The following is a 21,861-nucleotide window of genomic DNA, read 5'->3' on the forward strand; positions in this document are numbered from 1 at the left end:
TCAGCCACCAGCACTGTTCATACTACTGGTACACCATCAGCCACCAGCACTGTTCATACTACTGGGACCCCATCAGCTGATGTTGTGATGGAGGACAGTACCCCGGCTGCTTCAATGGTTACAACAGGTGGTGAGTGTTTTCATTCATGGGTTAAATGGTGGTAAAATACTTTATAAACTGTGTGTTGTATTTTTATTGTGTATAATTTATGTCTTCTCTGCAACAGGAATGGTTTGTGACATTAAACTGCCAGTAGAAGTTGTTCGGGATTTCCAGCCAAGTGATTGGCAGTCATCAATGGTAATATTGTTTGTTTTTATCACACTTTTATTAACACATTTTATGTATACTGAATGTAATTTTGGTCTCTTTATCTTAATCCGTGGTAAAGCTTAACCAGATTTTGAGTAAAAATGACAGAGATGAGACAATTGCTCAAGTTGAAAGCAAACTGCAGCGAAAAGATTTCTTGACCTTGGGCCTCAATGCAGCGCTTGAGGCAACAGTAAGTGGACACACAATGATTTAAAAAATAGAAAAATTTACCATAAAGCTAATATTTTTTTTTTTTAGTAATTAACTAATGTTATTATATAACTAATATATAATATATTTAAAAACAGATTACAAACAGCTATCTTGATGTGATCGTCATGGTGGCTAAGGAAAATGTATTTTTGCCTACAACTGTATAACTCATGATCACCTGGAGACGTAATTGTGTTTTGTAATGGATGTGCAAATGAATGCTATGCTTAGGGAACAGATGTGTTTGCAGCAAATTCCTATGTTGTAGTTACCTGGCTACCACCACTTGAATTGGACCCATTTTTATAGTTTCCAGTAAGTCCATCAAGTTGTATTTTATCTAAAACTGGAACAGTTATAAATGCAGTTACAACAAATTAATGGATCTTATGTTCCCCCAAGGATAAAATGGGATCCAAGGATTACATTCTGCTCCCTGCTTGGATGCCAGGACACTGGATGCTATGTGTATGTTGTTCCCTTCATTTTCGGATGAACTAACTCTTTATGGTGATATTAGGATTCAATATAACTGTATTTCACAGGTTCTGAAGCCTAAAAACAAGGCTATGTATTTTTTTGATTCAACTCACCCCTACGGGATTGGTGATGTAAAATATGTGACTGTCTTCAGGTTGCACTTACATTTATAAATATTATGTTCAGAGTTCGCTGTTCAAGGTTTGCTGTTCGAAGTTCATTCTTCCAAAGTTTGCTCTTCAGTGATGTTCACTGCTGTTTGTTCTGTGCCTGATGTTCATTTGCATGATGATCTGCATGCTGTTTTTATATTCTAAATTTGAAATGTTGTTTTTGCAATTCAGTCTGGGGTAAATTTTTTGCTTTAGAATAAATATACTTTGCTTTTTTGTCCAATTTTTCTGGTTATAATATATTAAAATATTTCTGTTTGATTTTGTTGCAGTAAATTGACAAACATAATTGCTCCAGGACCATGGAAGCTGATCAAGAACAAGGTTAGTTTTAATTAGGCTTTCAAAAAACATAAGCTACTTATATAGATTGTGTTTTTATATGTTTGTCACATCCTTTCCAGGAATAACTTAATGATAATTGCATTGTTTTAGAATGTTCCACAACAGTTGACTGGCTCTGTGGACTGTGGGATCTTCATGCTGATGGTGAGAAAAAGGGAAAGTAAAAAAAAATAAAAAATAGATAAATTATAAGAATGAAAACATGATATGGTTGCCTAAACTTGACTGATTTCCTTTTTTGGGGGGAATTTCAGTATGCTCTGCACATGGTCTTTGAGGCACCCTTTGATTTTAAAGCTGTAAGTCTTTGTTAAAAATATATATTTTAACTAGATGATATAATCTATTAAATTGATCTAGTAACACTTTCTCCCCTTATGCAAGTCGGATTTTCCTCTTATTCGAAAATGGTGGTGCCTTAATCTCATGGAGAATTTTGCCATTAAAAGGTAACTCTCTCTTGCTTTCTCAAGTTTTTCTCTGTCTATATATTTACTTAAAAATGCATTTGTCACAGGAAACATGCTGCCGTTGTGCATGAGCCACCTAAAGCACAAGAAGACTCTGAAATCGGCGACAAGGTATGTTTTTATTGTCTCAAACGGGCACATGAAAGAGCATAATTTCAAAACATTAATTTATATGCATCCTGATTAAACCACAATGTATTGTTGAGGACACTCAGGGACAGCAGATGGTAATTAGCTAGCAGCCAAATGTGGTGCATCTCTTCTTCTTGTGAGAATAATTATTTTAAATGAATTAATTATTTCATTCCTTTTTTGTACTCTTCTCTCATGAAGGAACCACAGATGGTCAAAGACCTCAGGACCGCAGTTGGATGGCTGCGGAACAACTGCCACTCCTTCACAGGTTTTGTGCAAGAGCCGTCATATCTGGACCTAGAGAAGGAAGACCAGGAAGAGGCCCTTCTTAAACTCGATCGGGCAGAAGGAAAAGATGCTCTGGAACTGGCCAAAGAGCCTTTCATGTTTAGGTTCCAGTTTCAACAGGACATGGAAGTTTTTCTTTTCAAATGTCACGACGAAAGGCACCTCAGAATAAACTCCATGTGTATGGAGTTTTAATTTGTTATTTATTTTTCTCTTGAGAATTATTGTTGTCAAATTTGTGCCTGTATAACTTTTATAAGATTTATTTTCTTTGGTTTAATTTTGTTTTATATAACTTATTTATATAGTTTAATTTTGTAATTTTATTTAATTAGAAAACAGCTAGTGTGTGATTTATTTTTATATTTCAGAGGAAAAAACGAAATAAAATGATAAGATTTATTTTCTTTGGTTTAATTTTGTTTTATATAACTTATTTATATAGTTTAATTTTGTAATTTTATTTAATTAGAAAACAGCTAGTGTGTGATTTATTTTTATATTTCAGAGGAAAAAACTCATTTTATTTAAATAAATATTTTTTGTGTTTTCAGTTCATCATATTATTGTGAATGGTGGTCTTTGTTGGTTGAGTATTTAAAAGTATTTTCAATTGAATAAAATGTTCAAACTCTCAAGCTTTGTTTTCATTGTATTATTTTTTTTCATTTTATGCTTTGTTTAATGTATAATATTGTTAATCAATCTTAAATATACATTTTCAATCAAATCGTTTAAAACAAAGTTTTTATAATAACGTTGTTTTAAACTTAAAACTTTCCAAAACACGGGAATAGCGTAATGCCTTGCCGCGCCCACTTCCGCCCTCAGACTGTCGGGCTGGCGCTGTCGTCCTCAGACTGTTATGACGTAATGGTTCTGCGGTTCTGCAGCCAGACCTATCTCCGATTGGCTGGTTCTAGCACAATCAGAGTCAGAAATACTGTGTCACAGAGCTGTGCTCGTCAGTCACCTGAAAAGCCTGGGTCTCACGGTCAACTGGACCAAGAGCTCATTAATGCCCAGTCAGTCAATTTCCTTTTTAGGAATAGAACTGGACTCCGTGGCTATGACGGCCCGCTTGTCAACTCAGCGGGCGCGCTGTGTTCAGCAACTGGCCGCGTCTTTCCAGAAGGACAGCACCGCCCCTCTAAAAATATTCCAGAAAATGCTGGGTTAGATGGCTTCAGCCGCTGCGGTACTTCAGCTGGGTTTGCTACGTATGCGCCCGCTACAACGCTGGCTTGCCGCTCGTGTGCCGAGCTTTGAAGTCAGGCTGTGCCCGGATCAGAGTGACTCAGAGCTGTATCACAGCTCTGCAGCCCTGGTTAGTGGCTGACTGGTACCAGCAGGGAGTGGCTATAGGGACGGTCTCATACCGGAAGGTCATCTCGACAGACGCGTCCAACACGGGTTTGAGAGCAGACCAGTCTTTGGCCTGTGGTCAGACCGGGAAAAACTCCTCCATATAAACTGTCTGGAAATGATAGCGGTCGAGAATGCGCTGAAGCGCTTCCTCCCGTTTATACAGGACCACGATGTTCTAGTCCGCTCGGACAACATGTCTGTGGTGTCCTACGTGAACCGCCAGGGCGGTGTCAGATCCAGAAATCTCTGCAATCTGGCAGAACACCTCCTCGTTTGGTCTCAGCACCAACTGCGCTCACTGAGAGTGGCGCGTGTGCCAGGCCATCTGAACGACGGCCCAGACAGACTGTCCAGGAACAATGTTCCCCCGGGGGAATGGTCCCTGCACCCTCAAACAGTCCAGTTGCTATGGCGCCTTTTTGGCAAAGCGGAAGTTGACCTATTTGCGTCACAGGACAACGCTCACTGCCCAAAGTTCTTTTCAAAGAACGAGGACGCGCTGGCCCAGACCTGGCCCAGCCGCCCACTATATGCTTTCCCCCCAGTATCTCTGTTACCACAGGTGATCAAGAGAATCAGGGAAACGCGCCAATCAGTGCTCCTCATAGCCCCGCACTGGGAGAACCAGACTTGGTTCTTGCTGTCACAGACAGCCCCGTGGCCAATTCCGGTGAGAGCAGATCTCCTCTCTCAAGCTCGCGGCTCGATCTGGCATCCCCATCCAGAGCGCTGGTCTCTGCACGTATGGTTGACCAACGGTTACCCGTTGCCCTGCCAGACGCAGTAATGAACACTATCACGCAGTCTAGAGCTCCTTCTACCAGAAGGCTCTACGCGTCTAAATGGTCTGTGTTCTCTAAATGGTGCGCTGACAAAAATCTGGACCCACTGAAATGTGGGGTTCCACGGTTGCTCAGTTACCTTCAAGAGCTATTGGAAAAGGGAAGGTCCCCCTCCACGCTCAAAGTCTATGTGGCAGCCGTCGCAGCGTTCTCAGAATTGACGCGCGGCCAGTCAATAGGCAGGAACGAGCTCATCATCCGCTTCCTCAGAGGATCAAGGAGGATGAATCCCCCGTGCCCCTCTTTAGTTCCAATGTGGGATCTTTCTTTGGTCCTCGAGGCCCTGAAAGCATACCCCTTTGAACCTTTAGACTCTGCGGATCTAAAATACTTATCACTTAAAACCGTTTTTTCTGATCGCTCTGTCGTCAGTCAAACGTGTGGGGGACTTACACGCGCTGTCTGTTAGCGCCGCGTGTCTCGAGTTTGGCCCGAAAGACTCAAAAGTCATCCTCAAACCTAGACATGGCTATGTTCCTAAAGTGATTGGCACACTGTTCAGAGCACAGGTCATTTTGCTGTCGGCCTTGCCAGCATCCGATGGCGAGAGTGATGTTAATCTCCTCTGCCCAGTCAGGGCGCTGAGAGTTTACATTACGCGCTCCGCCCCTTTCAGGCGCGCTGAGCTGCTTTTCGTTTCGTTTGGTGGGCGCACCAAAGGTCTCGCCGCCTCGAAACACAGTCTATCTAGATAGATAATAGATGCGATTGCAGCTGCTTATACAGCAAAAGGTCTGCAATGCCCCTTGGGCGTCGGGGGTCATTCCACCAGAGGCGTAGCCTCTTCGTGGGCATGGTCCAGTGGAATTTCTATCCATGACATATGTGTGGCGGCGGGCTGGGCCTCCCCGTCCACCTTTGTCAGATTCTACAATCTGGAAGTTCCCGCTCTGCAGGCGAAACTACTATCAGTCTAAGTGAGAGGTCAGTTCTGCCCAGGTACTATTGTGCACAAACTACTCTCATGTGAATAGCTCTTCTGGTTGAGCTGCACTGTATCAGGTTATGTGCTATATGATTATACATTGACCGCCATCGCTGCTCTGTATTCCCTGTGAGTGTTTTTACTGCGCTTATATTACATGCGCTTATTCCCGCTGATCTGGGATCCCAGTATCTTCTGGGACTCATAAGTGGATGCTGGCGCGCACGGCGTTGACAAGGGGTTCCCGTAGCGTAAGCTATACTTACGCAATACGAGAGAGCCTCTCGTAAGAGAACATACTCGGTTACCTAACGTAACCTCGGTTCTCTCTAGAAGAGGGAACGAGTATTGTGTAACCTGCCGTGCTTGCGCCACAAGCTTTTTTTCGCTTCAGTTGATGAAAACCAGACAATTCAGCCGCCGAGCCTGCTTATATACGCTAAGCCACGCCCATTCTGGCGGGCTTCAACACTGTGAAGGCGCGAGCGCCCTTCATTGGACGTGACGTCACTATGGGCTCAGTGGTAGGCTGCAGCAGTTCCCGCAGGGCAGCCTATGAGCACGCTAGACAGCCTGCTCAAGGTCTGCTAGCTGCGGCACTGCGTTGGCAATCGATACAAAAATTAAGGATAATTTTTTGGCTTCAATATCTCGAAAAGATGAATCTTTCCCGTAGCATAAGCTATACTTATGCATTACTCGTTCCCTCTTCTAGAGAGAACGGAGCTTACATTAGGTAACCGAGTACGTTTCCCCTGATCCCCTCCCCAAAATATATATCATGTATTTTCTGAGGGGAAAAAAATCATATACTGTAAGATGGCATTTTGCAACTTTTGAGACTATAATCATACTTTTTTGTTTTTCTTGACCCTGTAATTTAGTAACTATAGAACAAAATTAACTGTTATTATTTTAAATTAAAAGGTCACGCTTCAGTGTTTACAAATGTGAGAAGGGAGGAACATATACACAAATTCAAATGTCTTTGTGTCAGTTTATCATTTAAAATCCCCATTTCGTGTGCGTATCCTGGATGTTTTAATATTAAAAAGGCTAAAAGAAAATTTTCGGCAGGACAGAAGGCATGACCTTTTCAACGTAATTGCGTATTACGTGACGTACACGACGCGCATCACAGAACAGAGCAAGGCGAGCATTTCTGCTTATAAAACTTAAACTTTTTAAAATTATTTTAGCTAGATAAGACCCTTATTCATCGTCTGGTATCGTTTAAAGCCATTTGAAGCTGCACTGAAACTGTCATTTGGACCTTGGACCGTTTGGGTCCTGGTGAAGTCCATTATATGGAGAAAAATCCTGGAATGTTTTCATCAAAAACCTTAATTTCTTTTCGACTGAAGAAAGAAGGACATGGACCCGTGATGCGCGGGTCAATGTATAAACAACCCGCACCCGACCGACGTTTTCAACTAACCGCCCGCAACTCGGACCGCAAAAAAAGAGAAGAAAATATTGTACCCGACCCGCTTCCTAACCCGCATTTTTTTAATTAATTCATTACCTTACAATATTACTGTCTCAGAATTGCAATGCGTTCCATTATCCTGTAGCCTACTACTTTTGAGTTACTTTCACCAAAATAGATATATAGTAGTAGAACTTAACATTCTAAGGCTGTAACGATATGCGAAACACTCAGATCCACGAACCTGCAGAATGGCGACACACCCCTTCCAACTCCAAGAGTTATCCTTCCTGTCCAGATCCAATGATACCACATCTTTAAATTACTGTTTGTATTATTTGAATTTTAAAGTTAACATTATAAAATACGTAGACCTACACCACAAAACTAGTTGAGGATAAATTATTTAAAATAGGGGAATTCCAGCGTTATGGACGTGACATTTGCAGTCAAAACTTGAAATATAAAATTCTCAGAAAATGCATTTAATAGCATACCAATATATTGAAACGTCTGTTTATCCATAGGCTACCCCTTAAAGGAGTCCAGACATTAGAAAAATATCAGTCTACACATGCGTTTTATATTTAATATGAGGGTAATACACCTGCATTCATGCGTGACAAAACAAATATTTAACTTTGAGGAGGCAAAATATATTTTTGTAATTCTGTGAATTACACTGCGCAAATCAAAAGTACTATACCCACCGGATGAAGAAGGGTTGGCTCTCCACAGAACATAAAATATTCATTTTATTTTATTTTTCGTGTTCACATTTATGAGGAAAAAACAATGTAAGGACGTGACAGTTCTCCGTTACGGACGCGACCGCTCTGAAGCGGCACTAAAATACTGTTTTAAAACTTTCACAGAGACCTTACACAGAAGACACAAAGCCTTTTTTTAAAGTGAATTTCGATTTGTACTAATTGTATCTTAATTTGAATCAATGTTTCATCAACCAATTCCATGGATTTAATAAACAAGAAGTAAATAGCAGACAATAGATCATGACACGGAGACCTGCGCGAGCGCGTCTCATAAATTAACCGAAACTCAGCGTATAAGGTAGCCTACTTCACAGACCTGAAAAATATATTTCAATCTATATTGAAATGTCTACTTGTAAACAGAACAATTCAAAATGAAAGAAAACGGACTGCTCTCTGTTTAGCCTATCTGTATGAAACGTCTCGGTTACGTATGTAACCCTAGTTCCCTGATAGGGAACGAGACGCTGCGTCAAACGGTGTGGGAACGCCCCTGCGTTGTGCGTCATGAAGCACGTATGGAATCAGCCCAATGGAGAGATGGAACGTCATAGGCGGGTGACGTCATCGACCAGGAAACTATATAGCACCCCATAAACACAAGTGCATCAGCTTCTGATAGGCCTGAAGGAAGCGCTAGCGGGAATGCGGGGAGTATGGTGAAATGACGCAGCGTCTCGTTCCCTATCAGGGAACTAGGGTTACATACGTAACCGAGACGTTCCCTTTCAAGGGAACTCGAGCTGCGTCAAACGCTGTGGGAACGCTAATACCCACGTCGCCATAGGACCAAGTGACCACCATGTGAGAACTAGCGCATAGAGGACGAGAGCACCTGTGCCCCAGGGGTAGAACTTAAGTCTAGGTCGTAGAACTTAATGAAAGTATGCGGTGAACACCATCCAGCCGCAACACACACGTCACTGAGGGAAACTCCTGACAGTAAGGCTTTAGAAGCCGCCATACTCCTGGTAGAGTGGGCTCGTACAGCCAAAGGTGAAGGCTGACCAGCCGACTCATAGGCAAGTGAGATAACCTCGACCACCCACTTGCTCATTCTCTGTTTAGACGCGGGACACCCCTTCTTGGGTGGCCCAAAGCACACAAATAGTTGTTCTGACTTTCTCCACAGGGCAGTTCTGTGGACATAGGCGTCTAACGCCCTAACAGGGCAGAGTAAATTAAGTTTCTCCTGGTCAGACGACAGAAATGGAGGAGGACAAAAGGCCTGCAGAACTGTAGGTCTAACAACATTAGTAGGGACCTTGGGAACGTAACCTGGTCTAGGATGCAGAAAAGCCTTAACCATGCCAGGCGAAAATTCCAGGCACGAGGGTGAAACCGACAGAGCCTGCAAATCTCCGATTCTCTTTAGTGAGGAGATAGCAAGAAGAAAGATAGTCTTAAATGTGAGAAACTTCTCAGGAACTTCTTCGATAGGTTCAAGAGGAGCTAGGGAAAGACCTTCTAATACGATGGCCAGATCCCAGGCCGGCACCCTCGTACGAACTGCTGGCCTCAGCCTCAGTGTGCCACGAAGGAAACGAGTTATAAGCGGGTGTCTCCCAAGAGAAACTCCACTGAAAGGGACGTGGTAAGCAGACAGTGCCGCCACATACACCTTTAGTGTGGAGGGGGATAGCCCTGTGGAGAAGCGCTCCTGCAGGAATTCCAGCACTGCACCCACTGGGCAGTTAACTGGGTCCTGCAGGTGCTCTCCACACCAAGAAGTGAAGAGTTTCCACTTCAAGGCATAAAGCTTCCTCGTGGATGGAGCTCTGAAGTGAAGAATGGTCTCAAAAACCTCGGTTGAGAGACCAGAGTTCATGAGCTGGGCCCCCTCAGAAGCCAAGCCCACAATACTGGGCGGGGGTGAAATATCATGCTGCCCGCCTGAGAGAGTAGATCCCTCCAGACCGTGAGCTCCAAGGGAGAGCCGTCCAGGAGAGAAATCAGGTCCGCAAACCATACCCGGGCCGGCCAGAACGGGGCTACTAATAGTAGGCTGACCCCGTCCCGGCGAACCCTCTCCAGAACTCCAGGTAGCAGAGCAATCGGGGGAAAGGCGAACAGACGTGACCTCGGCCATGGCTGCACCATAGCGTCCAACCCCAGAGGGGCTGGATGGCTGATGGAAAACCACAGATGACAATGCGTGGTCTCCTTGGAAGCGAATAGGTCCACCTCGGCGCGACCGAAACTCAACCAAAGGAGCTCCACCACCTCGGGATGGAGTCTCCAATCCCCTGGCCTCGGCCCCTGTCTCGACAGGGAATCTGCTACCACATTCAAATACCCAGGAAGATACATTGCTCTCAGAAATAGTAACCTCCCTTGGGACCACAGGAGGATCTGACGGGCCAACTTGTAAAGCCGGCGAAACCGCAGGCCCCCCTGATGATTTATATAAGAGACCACCGACATGTTGTCTGACTGAACTAACACATGATGACCTCTGAGGTCTGCTAGGAAGTGTTTCAGAGCCTGGAACACCGCCAACATCTCTAGACAATTTATAAGCCGTGATAGATGATGGTCCTGCGACAGCCCTTGGGCTGGACGACCACTCGTGACCGCCCCCCACCCTGTGAGGGAAGCATCCTTCGTTAGCGTTACGCGACGACAAAGAGCCCCCAACACAGGCCCTTTGAATAGGAACCAAGTTTCTTTCCACATGACCAGAGCACGAAGGCAGCGCCGCGTGACTTTGACCGTGCAGAGCGGATTTCCCCTCGGGGAGAATCTCTTGGTCCTGAGCCACCACTGTAGCGATCTCATGTACAACAGGCCGCAAGGTATAACGTCGGACGCTGCTGCCATCAGACCCGACAGTCTCTAAAATTGTCTTACAGTAAGTAGCTGGCCTAGCTTTACTTGTTTCACAGCTGAGAGAATCGAAACGATGCGGGTCGGAGCGAGTCGCGCTTGCATCGAAACCCAAACCCAAACGACACCCAGAAAAGTGGTCTTCTGAGGAGAGCATACACTTTTCTTTGCGTTCAGCCTCAACCCCAACTTCCTGATATGAACGAGAACGACATCTCAATGTCGAACCGCCATCTGCTCTGTCTGAGCTAAAATCAACCAATCGTTGATGTAATTGAGGACACGAACACCCTGAAGCCTCAGGGGCACTAGTGCTGCGTCCATGCATTTCGTGAAAGTCAAGTCAAGTCAAGTCACCTTTATTTATATAGCGCTTTTTACAATACAGATTGTATCAAAGCAGCTTCACAGTGATAACATGAAAATAATATAACAGAGTTTGTTTCTAAAAGAAAATTGAGTCAACGTCCACCTTAAGTAAGGCAGATCAATAATATTATTGAATATTAAATGTCCCCAACTAAGCAAGCCAAAAGCCAAGGCAACAGTGGCAAGGAACCAAAACTCCATCAGGTGACAGAATGGAGAAAAAAACCTTGGGAGAAACCAGACTCAGTCGGAGGGCCAGTTCTCCTCTGGCCAACGAAGGAACAGTGCATGATTTATGATTCGGGCAGCATTACAAGTCAGATTGGATCGGAACATTTAGATTATTTATCCATTTCCATCTTTTGGAAGTCCAAGTAATCACGCCGGTGTTGAGACGAGTTGTTGAGGATCAGTGCCGTCCACCATAGAGGGTCCATATCGCCGGTGTTGAGTCGTCTCTTCACAGGCTTTGTGATTGGCGTATCTGAAGTCTCTGTGAAAGGCTGGATACAAACTGGAGCTGACGAACGCCGTTTTTCTCGGGACTTGCGTCCCGAGATAACAGCAGAAAAGCAGAAAGGGAAAATAATTAGCGTAGCTGCTGTTAATAATGATTTCCATAACACGGGCGTAAATGATAAAAAACATGAAGACAGTGATTCTTGCGTCCCAGAGTCACCCCCCTCCGTCCCCCACTCAACTCAGCCCTGTCATGGTTGTCAAAAACAGGACGGAAGCAATCGCAGGTCAAACTCAGTTCTTTATTGAACAGTGAAAAGCTAGACAGGAACACGGGTGTGGACTGATGACGCAGGGACCTCGATGGTCGAAGACGAACCCGTGAAGTGCAGTGGAAACCCAAACGACAATCCAACGAAGAGACGACGACAAATCCAACAGGAACACCACACGGAGAGACAAACATCCAACGAATCCGACAGGAACACCACACGGAGAGACAACATCCAACGATCTGACAAAGGAGATGAGAGAACTGTGAGAATATATGGTGAGATGAGATCGGCTGCAGCTGGTGATGTGATGACGATCAGCTGGAGCGGATCAAGGAATGACACTCATTCACGCCCACTACACACGTGCTTTCATACAACAACATAAACACGAGACGAGAAGGAAGCAATGAACTTGTATACCGTGACAGTACCCCCTCTCCTAGGAACGCCTCCTGGCGTTCCCAGACTCCCTTACCTGTCGATTGAAATCATCGATCAGAGAGTGATCCAGGATGTCTCTAGCCGGAACCCAACTTCTCTCCTCCGGACCGTAACCTTCCCAGTCCACCAAGTACTGAAATCCACGTCCCCTCCGTCTAGAATCCAGAATGCGATTTACCGAATAGGTGGTCTCCCCATCTACGAGACGCGGCGGGGGGGGAACCGGGACTGGCGGATTAATGCGAGCATGAAACACGGGCTTGATTTTTGAAACATGGAAAACGGGGTGAACCCTCCTGTACGCTGGAGGTAAACTAAGGCGGACTGTCACCGGACTAATGATCTTGGTGACAGTGAACGGGCCAATGAATTTGGGGGCAAGCTTATTAGAGACGGATCGGAGAGGAATGTTCTTAGTTGAAAGCCACACTTTTTGACCAACGACGTATACGGGAGGCTTTGACCGGTGGCGATCGGCCTTAGCCTTGGTGCGCGCCCCCACTTGGAGTAGAGCCTCACGGGCTCTAGTCCAAGTGCGGTGACACCTCTGGATTAAGGCGTGAGCGGAGGGGACCGCGACCTCGGATTCCAGACTAGGAAAAATAGGTGGCTGGTAACCTAAACTACACTCAAACGGAGATAGGCCCGTAGCCGACACTGGTAACGTATTGTGGGCGTACTCCACCATGGAAATCTGTTGACTCCAAGAGGAAGGATTCTTAGAAACCAAACATCGCAACACCCTTTCCAGATCTTGGTTGGCTCTCTCGGTCTGACCATTGCTCTGGGGGTGGAACCCTGAGGACAGACTAACCGTCGCCCCCAGTAACTTACAAAATTCTTGCCAAAATTTGGACACAAACTGGGGTCCTCTGTCAGAGACCACGTCCATCGGGAGGCCATGTAAGCGAAAGATGTGGTCAATGACTGTCAACGCTGTCTCCTTAGCTGAGGGTAATTTGGGTAAGGGAATGAAATGAGCCGCCTTCGAGAACCGGTCCACCACAGTCAAAACGACTGTGTTGCCCTGGGAGGGCGGGAGGGCGGTGACAAAATCTAGAGCGATATGGGACCAGGGTCTCGAAGGGACAGGCAGCGGTTGAAGGAGCCCATCAGGCGGACGATTGGAAGTCTTACCAGTGGCACAGACCGAGCAAGCCAAAACAAAACTGTGGATGTCACGAGCCATAAGTGGCCACCAAAATCGTTGCTTGACTAAAAACTTAGTACGATTAACTCCTGGATGACAAGCCACGTTGGAGCAATGACCCCACTGTATAACGTCGGACCGTAATCCCTCCGGCACAAATAAGCGATTCGGTGGGCAACCGGGCGGAGGCATTACCCCTTCTAAGGCCGTCTTGACCTTCGATTCGATCTCCCATACGAGTGTGGAAACAAATAGGGTTTCCGGTAAAATGCACTCGGGAGTAGACGGGCGTTCGGAACGATCAAAAATGCGAGATAAAGAGTCGGGTTTGATGTTCTTAGAACCCGGGCGGTACGAGAGAGAAAAATCAAAACGACCGAAAAAAAGTGCCCACCGAGCCTGCCTGGAGTTCAATCTTTTGGCGGTTCTGATGTACTCTAGATTCTTGTGATAGGTCCAGACGATAAAAGGAACCCCCGCACCTTCTAACCAATGACGCCATTCCTCCAACGCTAACTTGACTGCCAACAACTCCCTGTTACCAATGTCGTAATTGCGTTCGGCTGGGGATAATCGATGAGAAAAAAACGCGCAAGGATGCATCTTATCGTCTGCGGGCGAACGCTGGGACAGGACTGCTCCTACCCCCACCTCTGATGCGTCGACCTCCACCACGAACTGACGTGAAGAATCAGGGGCAACGAGGATGGGAGCTGAAACAAAGCGGCTCTTGAGTTTGGCAAACACAGCCTCGGCTGTATCTGACCACCTGAACGGAGTTCTGGGGGAGGTCAAGGCAGTCAGAGGTGCGGCTAGTTGGCTGAAGTTGCGAATGAAACGCCGATAGAAGTTGGCGAACCCCAGAAACCTCTGCAGGGCCTTACGAGAATCTGGACTTGGCCACTCTACCACAGCCTTAACCTTCTCAGGGTCCACACGCATTCCCTCAGACGAAATGATGTATCCTAGAAAAGGAACAGACTGTGCATGAAAATCGCATTTCTCCGCCTTGACAAAAAGCCCATTCTCTAGCAACCTCTGAAGCACTCGTCGAACGTGTTGCACATGTTCCTGGAGAGACGAGGAAAATATCAATATGTCATCCAGGTAAACATATATGAACTGATCTATCATGTCTCGCAACACGTCATTGACCAGTGCCTGGAAGACTGCTGGGGAGTTGGACAGCCCGAAAGGCATGACCAAGTATTCAAAGTGCCCCCTGGGGGTGTTAAAGGCAGTCTTCCATTCATCCCCCTCCCTAATGCGAACCAGATGATAAGCGTTACGCAAGTCCAATTTCGTGAAAACAGACGCTCCCTGCAACCTCTCGAAGGCTGAAGACATTAACGGCAAAGGATAAGTATTCTTTACCGTGATGTTATTCAGCCCCCGGTAGTCAATACAAGGTCGCAGAGACCCGTCCTTCTTTCCCACAAAAAAGAACCCCGCCCCCGCCGGAGAAGAGGAAGGACGGATGAAACTGGTTGCCAGAGAATCAGAAATATATTTCTCCATAGCCTCCCTCTCCGGATTGGAAAGCGAATATAACTTGCCCTTAGGCGGAGACTTACCTGGCAGTAAATCTATGGCACAGTCATAGGGACGATGCGGAGGAAGAGAAGCAGCCCGAGACTTACTGAACACTTCCTTCAGATCGTGGTACTCCTCGGGCACGTTAGACAAGTCCCCTGCCTCCTCCTGTAACACAAAAACAGGCACAGACGGACAAGCAGACATCAGACAAGACTTATGACATTCCTTGCTCCACTCCAGAATAGCTCTTTGCTGCCAGTCCACACGAGGGTTGTGATGAATGAGCCAGGGGTGTCCAAGAACTACAGGTGCCAGGGGGGAATCCAGTATATAAAAAAAAATAGTTTCTGAGTGATTGCCTGAGGTGATGAGTGTGATGTTTTCGGTGATGAGCGAGATGATGGGAAGTTCTTGACCATTTAATGCGTGTACTGCAATCCTCTGTGTGAGTGGTTTAAGGGGAATCTGAAGTCTATGTGCAAAAGTACTGTCCATAAAATTACCCTCAGCCCCGGAGTCCAGAAGTGCTTGACAGTCGTGCTGGTGAATTGACCATCTCAGTCTTACCGGAAGGAGGGTAGATGTGGATGAGGTCTTCTCGGCGGAGATCCCACCCGATAGTAGCCTCATACTTACTATCGGGCTTGGTCTTTTACCGGGCAGTTGTAGGCAAAGTGTCCCGAACCTCCACAGTATAGGCAGAGGCCCTGGGACCTCCGCCTTTCCCTCTCCTCCCGGGAAAGCCGAGCTCGACCCACCTGCATGGGTTCGTGATCGAAGACTGGGCTGACCACGTCCCTGCCACTGGACCGTTGACCCTCTGCTCCAGCTGGAGACCAAATGGACGGTGCTCTTCCCCCGACTCTGGTGATGCGAGCGTCCACCCTCAGAGCGAGCTCGATGAGTCCATTCAGCGTCGTGGGGAGGTCCAGGGCGTAGATCTCCCTCTGGACGCGGTCAGCCAACCCATGCAGGAACATGTCCCACTGCGCAGCCTCGTTCCACTGGCTTTCGGCCGCCAGGGTGCGGAACTCGATCGAATAGTCCGAGACTGACCTCTCACCCTGACGGAGGTCGGCCAACACCCTGGCAGCCTCTCTCCCCGCGACGGCCCGATCGAACACCCGTCTCATCTCTGAGGAGAGTGCCTGGAACGAGGCACAGCAAGGGTCTTGATTTTCCCACACCGCTGTCCCCCATAACGCCGCCTTTCCGGTCAACAAAGTAATGACAAATGCCACCTTGGCTGGCTCATTATTGAAAGTTCTCGGTTGCAGTGCAAAATGCATGGCACAACGTGTCAGAAATGCTCTGCAGTAAGCAGACTCACCAGCGTATGATTCTGGAACAGGTAGGCGTGGCTCTGATGTCGTAGCGATCGCTGGTGGTGTGGGGGGAACAGCTGGTGTGGGTGGCGCAGCGGGAGCACGAAGTAGTTGGATCTGCTGGGTGAGCTCGGACACCTGCGTCACCAAAGCTTGTACCGCACGACCCGTGTCCCCTAAATTCCTCTCCTGAGAATCCATTCTTCTCGCGCTGTGCTGAAGGAATTCCTCCAAGGAGGTCGGCGAACCTGCTGCTTCCATAGCACGGTCAGATCGTTCTGTCATGGTTGTCAAAAACAGGACGGAAGCAATCGCAGGTCAAACTCAGTTCTTTATTGAACAGTGAAAAGCTAGACAGGAACACGGGTGTGGACTGATGACGCAGGGACCTCGATGGTCGAAGACGAACCCGTGAAGTGCAGTGGAAACCCAAACGACAATCCAACGAAGAGACGACGACAAATCCAACAGGAACACCACACGGAGAGACAAACATCCAACGAATCCGACAGGAACACCACACGGAGAGACAACATCCAACGATCTGACAAAGGAGATGAGAGAACTGTGAGAATATATGGTGAGATGAGATCGGCTGCAGCTGGTGATGTGATGACGATCAGCTGGAGCGGATCAAGGAATGACACTCATTCACGCCCACTACACACGTGCTTTCATACAACAACATAAACACGAGACGAGAAGGAAGCAATGAACTTGTATACCGTGACAAGCCCTGCTTACTGACCTCTACATCCCTCCTGCTGCTGAGACCCAACCACAATCTCACAATCTCTCCGCAACCCAACCATACGCGCCGACCCGTTTGACTAAGGCTGTCGAGCCCCACTGTCGTCGTTAATGCAGGATCAGTGGCAACGGTTCCGTATGGCATACCAACTACCGCAAAACACAATATCTACCCAACCACCCGTCATTCACGCAATATACACAGGAACGTAATGACTGTAAATACTATGCAACTTATACAAATAACCTACAGACTCTTCAAGTTTTATAATATTAAATGCATTTGATCTGATTCAGCAGTGGTATAAAAGGTAAGCATTATGTAAATGCTTGGATAAAGAGATGCGTCTTTAATCTAGTTTTAAACTGGGACAGCGAGTCAGAGCTTCGAACAATATCAGGAAGGCTATTCCAGAGTTTTGGAGCTAAATGTGAGAACGCCCTTCCTCCTTTAGTGGACTTAGATATCCTAGGAATGACCAGAAGCCTCGAATTTAGTGATCTTAAAGAACGTGATGGATTTTAGGGCGATAGAAGGTCCATTAAATACACAGGAGCTAAACCATTTAGGGCTTTATAGGTCAGTAATAGTACTTTGTAATTGATACGGAACTTGATAGGTAACCAGTGTAGAAATGATAAAATTGGTGTTATATGATCATATTTTCTTGACCTAGTAAGAACTCTAGCAGCTGCATTTTGCACTAACTGTAGCTTGTTTATTGAGGATGCAGGACAGCCAGCTAATATAGCATTACAATAATCTAGTCTCGAGGTCATGAATGCATGAACTAACTTTTCTGCATCAGAAACAGATAGCATGTTACGTAGCTTTGTAATGTTTCTAAGGTGGAAAAAGGCTGTTCTTGTAACATATGAAATATGATTTTCGAAAGACAAGTTGCGGTCTAGTATAACACCCAGGTCTTTTACTGTAGTGGATAAAGTAACTGGACATCCTTCTATATTAAAGTTGTATTGTAAGTGAGTTTGTGGGTAGTTTTTTGGACCAATAAGTAATACCTCCGTTTTATCTGAATTTAGTAGCAGGAAATTACGCGTCATCCAGCATTTTATATCTTTGAGACACTCTGTCAAATTTGATAAGTTAGTGTTTTCATCTGGCCGTGATGAAATATATAATTGAGTGTCATCAGCATAACAGTGGAAATTAATTGCATGTTTTCTTATAATATTACCAAGTGGGAGCATATATATTGAGAATAGCAGAGGGGCTAACACCGATCCTTGCGGCACTCCATAGTCTACTGACGTTATCTTTGATTTTTCCCCATTTAAACAGACAAAATGATAACGGTCTGATAAGTACGATCTAAACCAGCTTAAAGGGTTAGTTCACCCAAAAATGAAAATTAAGTCATTAATTACTCACCCCCATGCTGTACCAACCCCGTAAGACCTTCGTTCATCTTCGGAACACAAATGAAGATATTTTTGATTAAATCTGAGAGGTGGATCACTGCTACATAGGCTGCCAGAGGGAATGAAACTTGACGGCCCAGAAAGTCATTAAAGAACATGTTTAAATAATCCATGTGCCTACAGTGGCTCAACTATAAGTTTATCAAGCGACGAGACTACTTTTTTCCCGAAAAAAAAAAACATAATAACGACTTTATTCGACTATTCCTTTTCATTCCGTGTGGGCCTGAGACGAGAGTTCAAGAGATTTCCACGACGCATGCGCGAGAACTGAACGAGAAGTATTAGAAGAAGAACGTCCTCTTCTCAGTTCTCGCGCATGCGTCGTGGAAATCTCTTGAACTCTCGTCTCAGGCCCACAATGAAGAAAAGGAATAGTCGAATAAAGTCGTTATTATGTTTTTTTTTTCGGGAAAAAAGTATTCTCGTCGCTTGATAAACTTATAGTTGAGCCACTGTAGGCACATGGAATATTTAAACATTTTCTTTAATGACTTTCTGGGCCGTCAAGTTTCATTCCCTCTGGCAGCCTATGTAGCAGTGATCCACCTCTCAGATTTAATCAAAAATATCTTCATTTGTGTTCCGAAGATGAACGAAGGTCTTACGGGGTTGGTACAGCATGGGGGTGAGTAATTAATGACTTAATTTTCATTTTTGGGTGAACTAACCCTTTAATGCCTGTCCCTGAACACCAGTGTAGTTTTGTAGTCGATCCAGGAGTATTTTATGATCGATAGTGTCGAACGCAGCGCTTAGATCGAGTAGAACTAGTATTGAGATACAGCCTTGGTCAGAAGCTAAAAGTAAATCATTTGTAATTTTAACTAGCGCAGTTTCTGTGCTATGATGCGGTCTGAATCCTGACTGGAATTTTTCATATATCTCATTTTCTTGCAAGAAAGAGCACAATTGAGCGGACACAATTTTTTCTAGTATTTTAGACATAAATGGAAGATTTGAAATGGGTCTGTAATTTGCTAAGTTATTTGGGTCTAATTGCGGTTTCTTAATGAGAGGTTTTATTACTGCCAGCTTGAATATTCTTGGAACATGACCTAAAAATAAAGACGAGTTAATAATATTGAGAAGAGGCTCTTCCACTACAGGTAACACTTCTTTCAGTAGTTTAGTGGGTATTGGATCTAATAAACATGTTGTTGGTTTCGATGCAATGATAAGTTTATTTAGCTCTTCCTGTCCTATAGTTGTAAAGCGGTGTAGTTGTTCCAGAGGGGCGATAATTGAGGCTGAATCATAAGACACCATAAAAGAGTGTACATTTACAATTGTGTTACGGATGCTTTCTATTTTCTCATTAAAGTAGTTCATAAAATCATTACTACTATACTGTAACGGAATATTTTGCTCTGGTGATGTCTGTATATTTGTTAGTCTAGCCACGGTGTTAAATAAAAACCTTGGATTATTTTGGTTATTTTCTATTAGTTTGTGGAGATGCTCAGCCCTGGCTGCTTTTAGAACCTTTTTATAACGTGACATACTGTCTATTTCCACGCGATTCTAAAGACCTCTAAATTAGTTTGTTTCCATTTACGCTCTAAGTTACGAGTTTCTCTCTTGATAACATGCGTAGCACAGTTGTACCAAGGTGCTTTAGTTTTCTCTCTAACCTTTTTTGATCTAATTGGTGCAACAATATCTAATGTACTAGAGAAAATGGTGCTCAAACTGCTAGTCATTTCATCTAGGTCATCTGTTTGTTTGGGTTCACTGAGCAGCTGAGATAGATCAGGTAAGCTATTTGAGAATCTATCTATAGTGGTTGGAACGATTGTTCTGCCTGGTCTATAACGTGGCGCAACATGACAAATTTCAGCAGTACGTATTATACAAGTTACCATGTGATGATCAGTGAGATCGTCACTTTGCGGTATAATATCTATATCAGTTGGATTGGTTCCATATGATATAATTAAGTCTAGTGTATGATTTAGACGATGAGTGGGACCACTGACGTTTTGCTTGACCCCAAAAGAGTTTAATAAATCTGTAAACGCAGTCCCTAACGCATCATTTGTGTTATCTACGTGTATGTTAAAATCTCCAACAATTATTGCTTTATCGGTATTGACCAATAGATCTGAGAGAAACTCTGCAAACTCTTTTAGGAAATCAGCATAGGGCCCTGGAGGTCTATATACAGTAGCCAAGGCTAGAGATAATAGGGATTTCTTTCCTACATCTAAGAGCGTAATATTTAGTACAAGTACTTCAAATGAATTAAACCTGTGACCTGTTTCCTGAATAACATTAAGAATATCTCTATAGATTGTTGCAACACCGCCGCCACGACCGATCAGACGGGGCTCATGCTTATAACAGTATCCTGGTGGAGTGGACTCATTTAGACCGAAATAATCATTTGGTTTAAGCCAGGTTTCAGTAAGGCAAAGTACATCGAAGCTATTATCTGTGACCATTTCATTTACAATAACCGCCTTAGGTGTGAGCGATCTAATGTTTAGAAGACCTAGTTTTAGAAATTGTTTTTGTTCACTGATATTTAGATTTTCAGGTTTAATTACAATAAGATTTTCCCTAGATCCTACAGTAGATTTATTATATGGCCTCACTAAACGAGGAATAGACACAGTTTCTATATAATGTTCTACACTACTTATTTCAATTAATTTGGCACAGCAAAGACTGTGATTTGGACTTTGATTTTCTAGTCATATGGTGTGTAACGTCTTGGAGATGTTGTCCGACAGAACAGCCGCTCCGATTCTGCTGGGGTGCAGGCCATCAGCACGGTAGAGCCTAGGTCGCTCCCAGAACAGATTCCAATTATTTACAAAGAGCAGTTTCTGTTCATTACACCATGACATTAACCATTCATTTAGTGCAAATAATCTACTGAACCTTTCCTGTCCTTGTCGGTACGTGGGAAGCGGTCCAGACACGATGATCGTTGCCTCAGGCGCTGTGCTGCGTACCGTCTCGATCAGGCTCTTGTAGTCCTTCTTCAGAACCTCCGTCTGCCGCAGCCTGATGTCATTCACTCCCGTATGCAGCACAACAGCTCCGACGCGCTCGTCACCGTTCAGGATCTCGGGAACCTGTGCGGCGACATCAAGAACACGAGCACCAGGAAAGCAGTGAGTGCGCACCGTACCCTTACCTGAGGTAGCGCGGACATGACGGGCCATGGAACTGCCGATGATCACGGCGTCGTCGCTTTCCGACTCGCGAAGGGGGGAGAAGCGGTTCCGGGTGGAGATCTCGAAGACCGGGAGGGGCGGTGAGGTTCTTGCTCTGGTCCTGGCTCGTGTCTTTCGCTGTGGGATCACCCAGGGTCCATGGTGTTGTGTCGGTGCCGGAGTGAATGATGCCAGAGATGATCGCGTCCTCCTGGGCAGAGAAACGCACGGAGTAGACGAAGTCGGAGTCAAAAAGTTACTAACCACTGACTTATGAGCATCGGCGCGTGACGTTTCAAGCGCTGATCGCCGATCCCGCAGCTCGGCTTGTTTCTCCAGCAGACCACGGATCTGTTTCTCCACCGA

The 21,861-nt window shown here is 45.3% G+C and overlaps 1 protein-coding gene and 1 long non-coding RNA gene across 2 annotated transcripts in view; one reads left to right on the forward strand and one right to left on the reverse strand.

The window, feature by feature from the left end:
- cyp2ae1 (cytochrome P450, family 2, subfamily AE, polypeptide 1) overlaps window positions 1–21,861 on the reverse strand; it is a 65,423-nt gene that overhangs the window by 37,464 nt on the left and 6,098 nt on the right. The window lies entirely within an intron of this gene.
- LOC143726119 (uncharacterized) lies at window positions 938–1,812 on the forward strand. The gene is made up of 3 exons (XR_013198386.1): window positions 938–997; window positions 1,455–1,506; window positions 1,618–1,812. It is a non-coding gene; the product is annotated as an uncharacterized LOC143726119 (long non-coding RNA).

The sequence above is a fragment of the Siphateles boraxobius genome, unplaced genomic scaffold (assembly GCF_051911475.1).
Source record: "Siphateles boraxobius isolate OS27281-9 unplaced genomic scaffold, OSU_SipBor_1 77, whole genome shotgun sequence".
Classification (NCBI taxonomy): domain Eukaryota; kingdom Metazoa; phylum Chordata; class Actinopteri; order Cypriniformes; family Leuciscidae; genus Siphateles; species Siphateles boraxobius.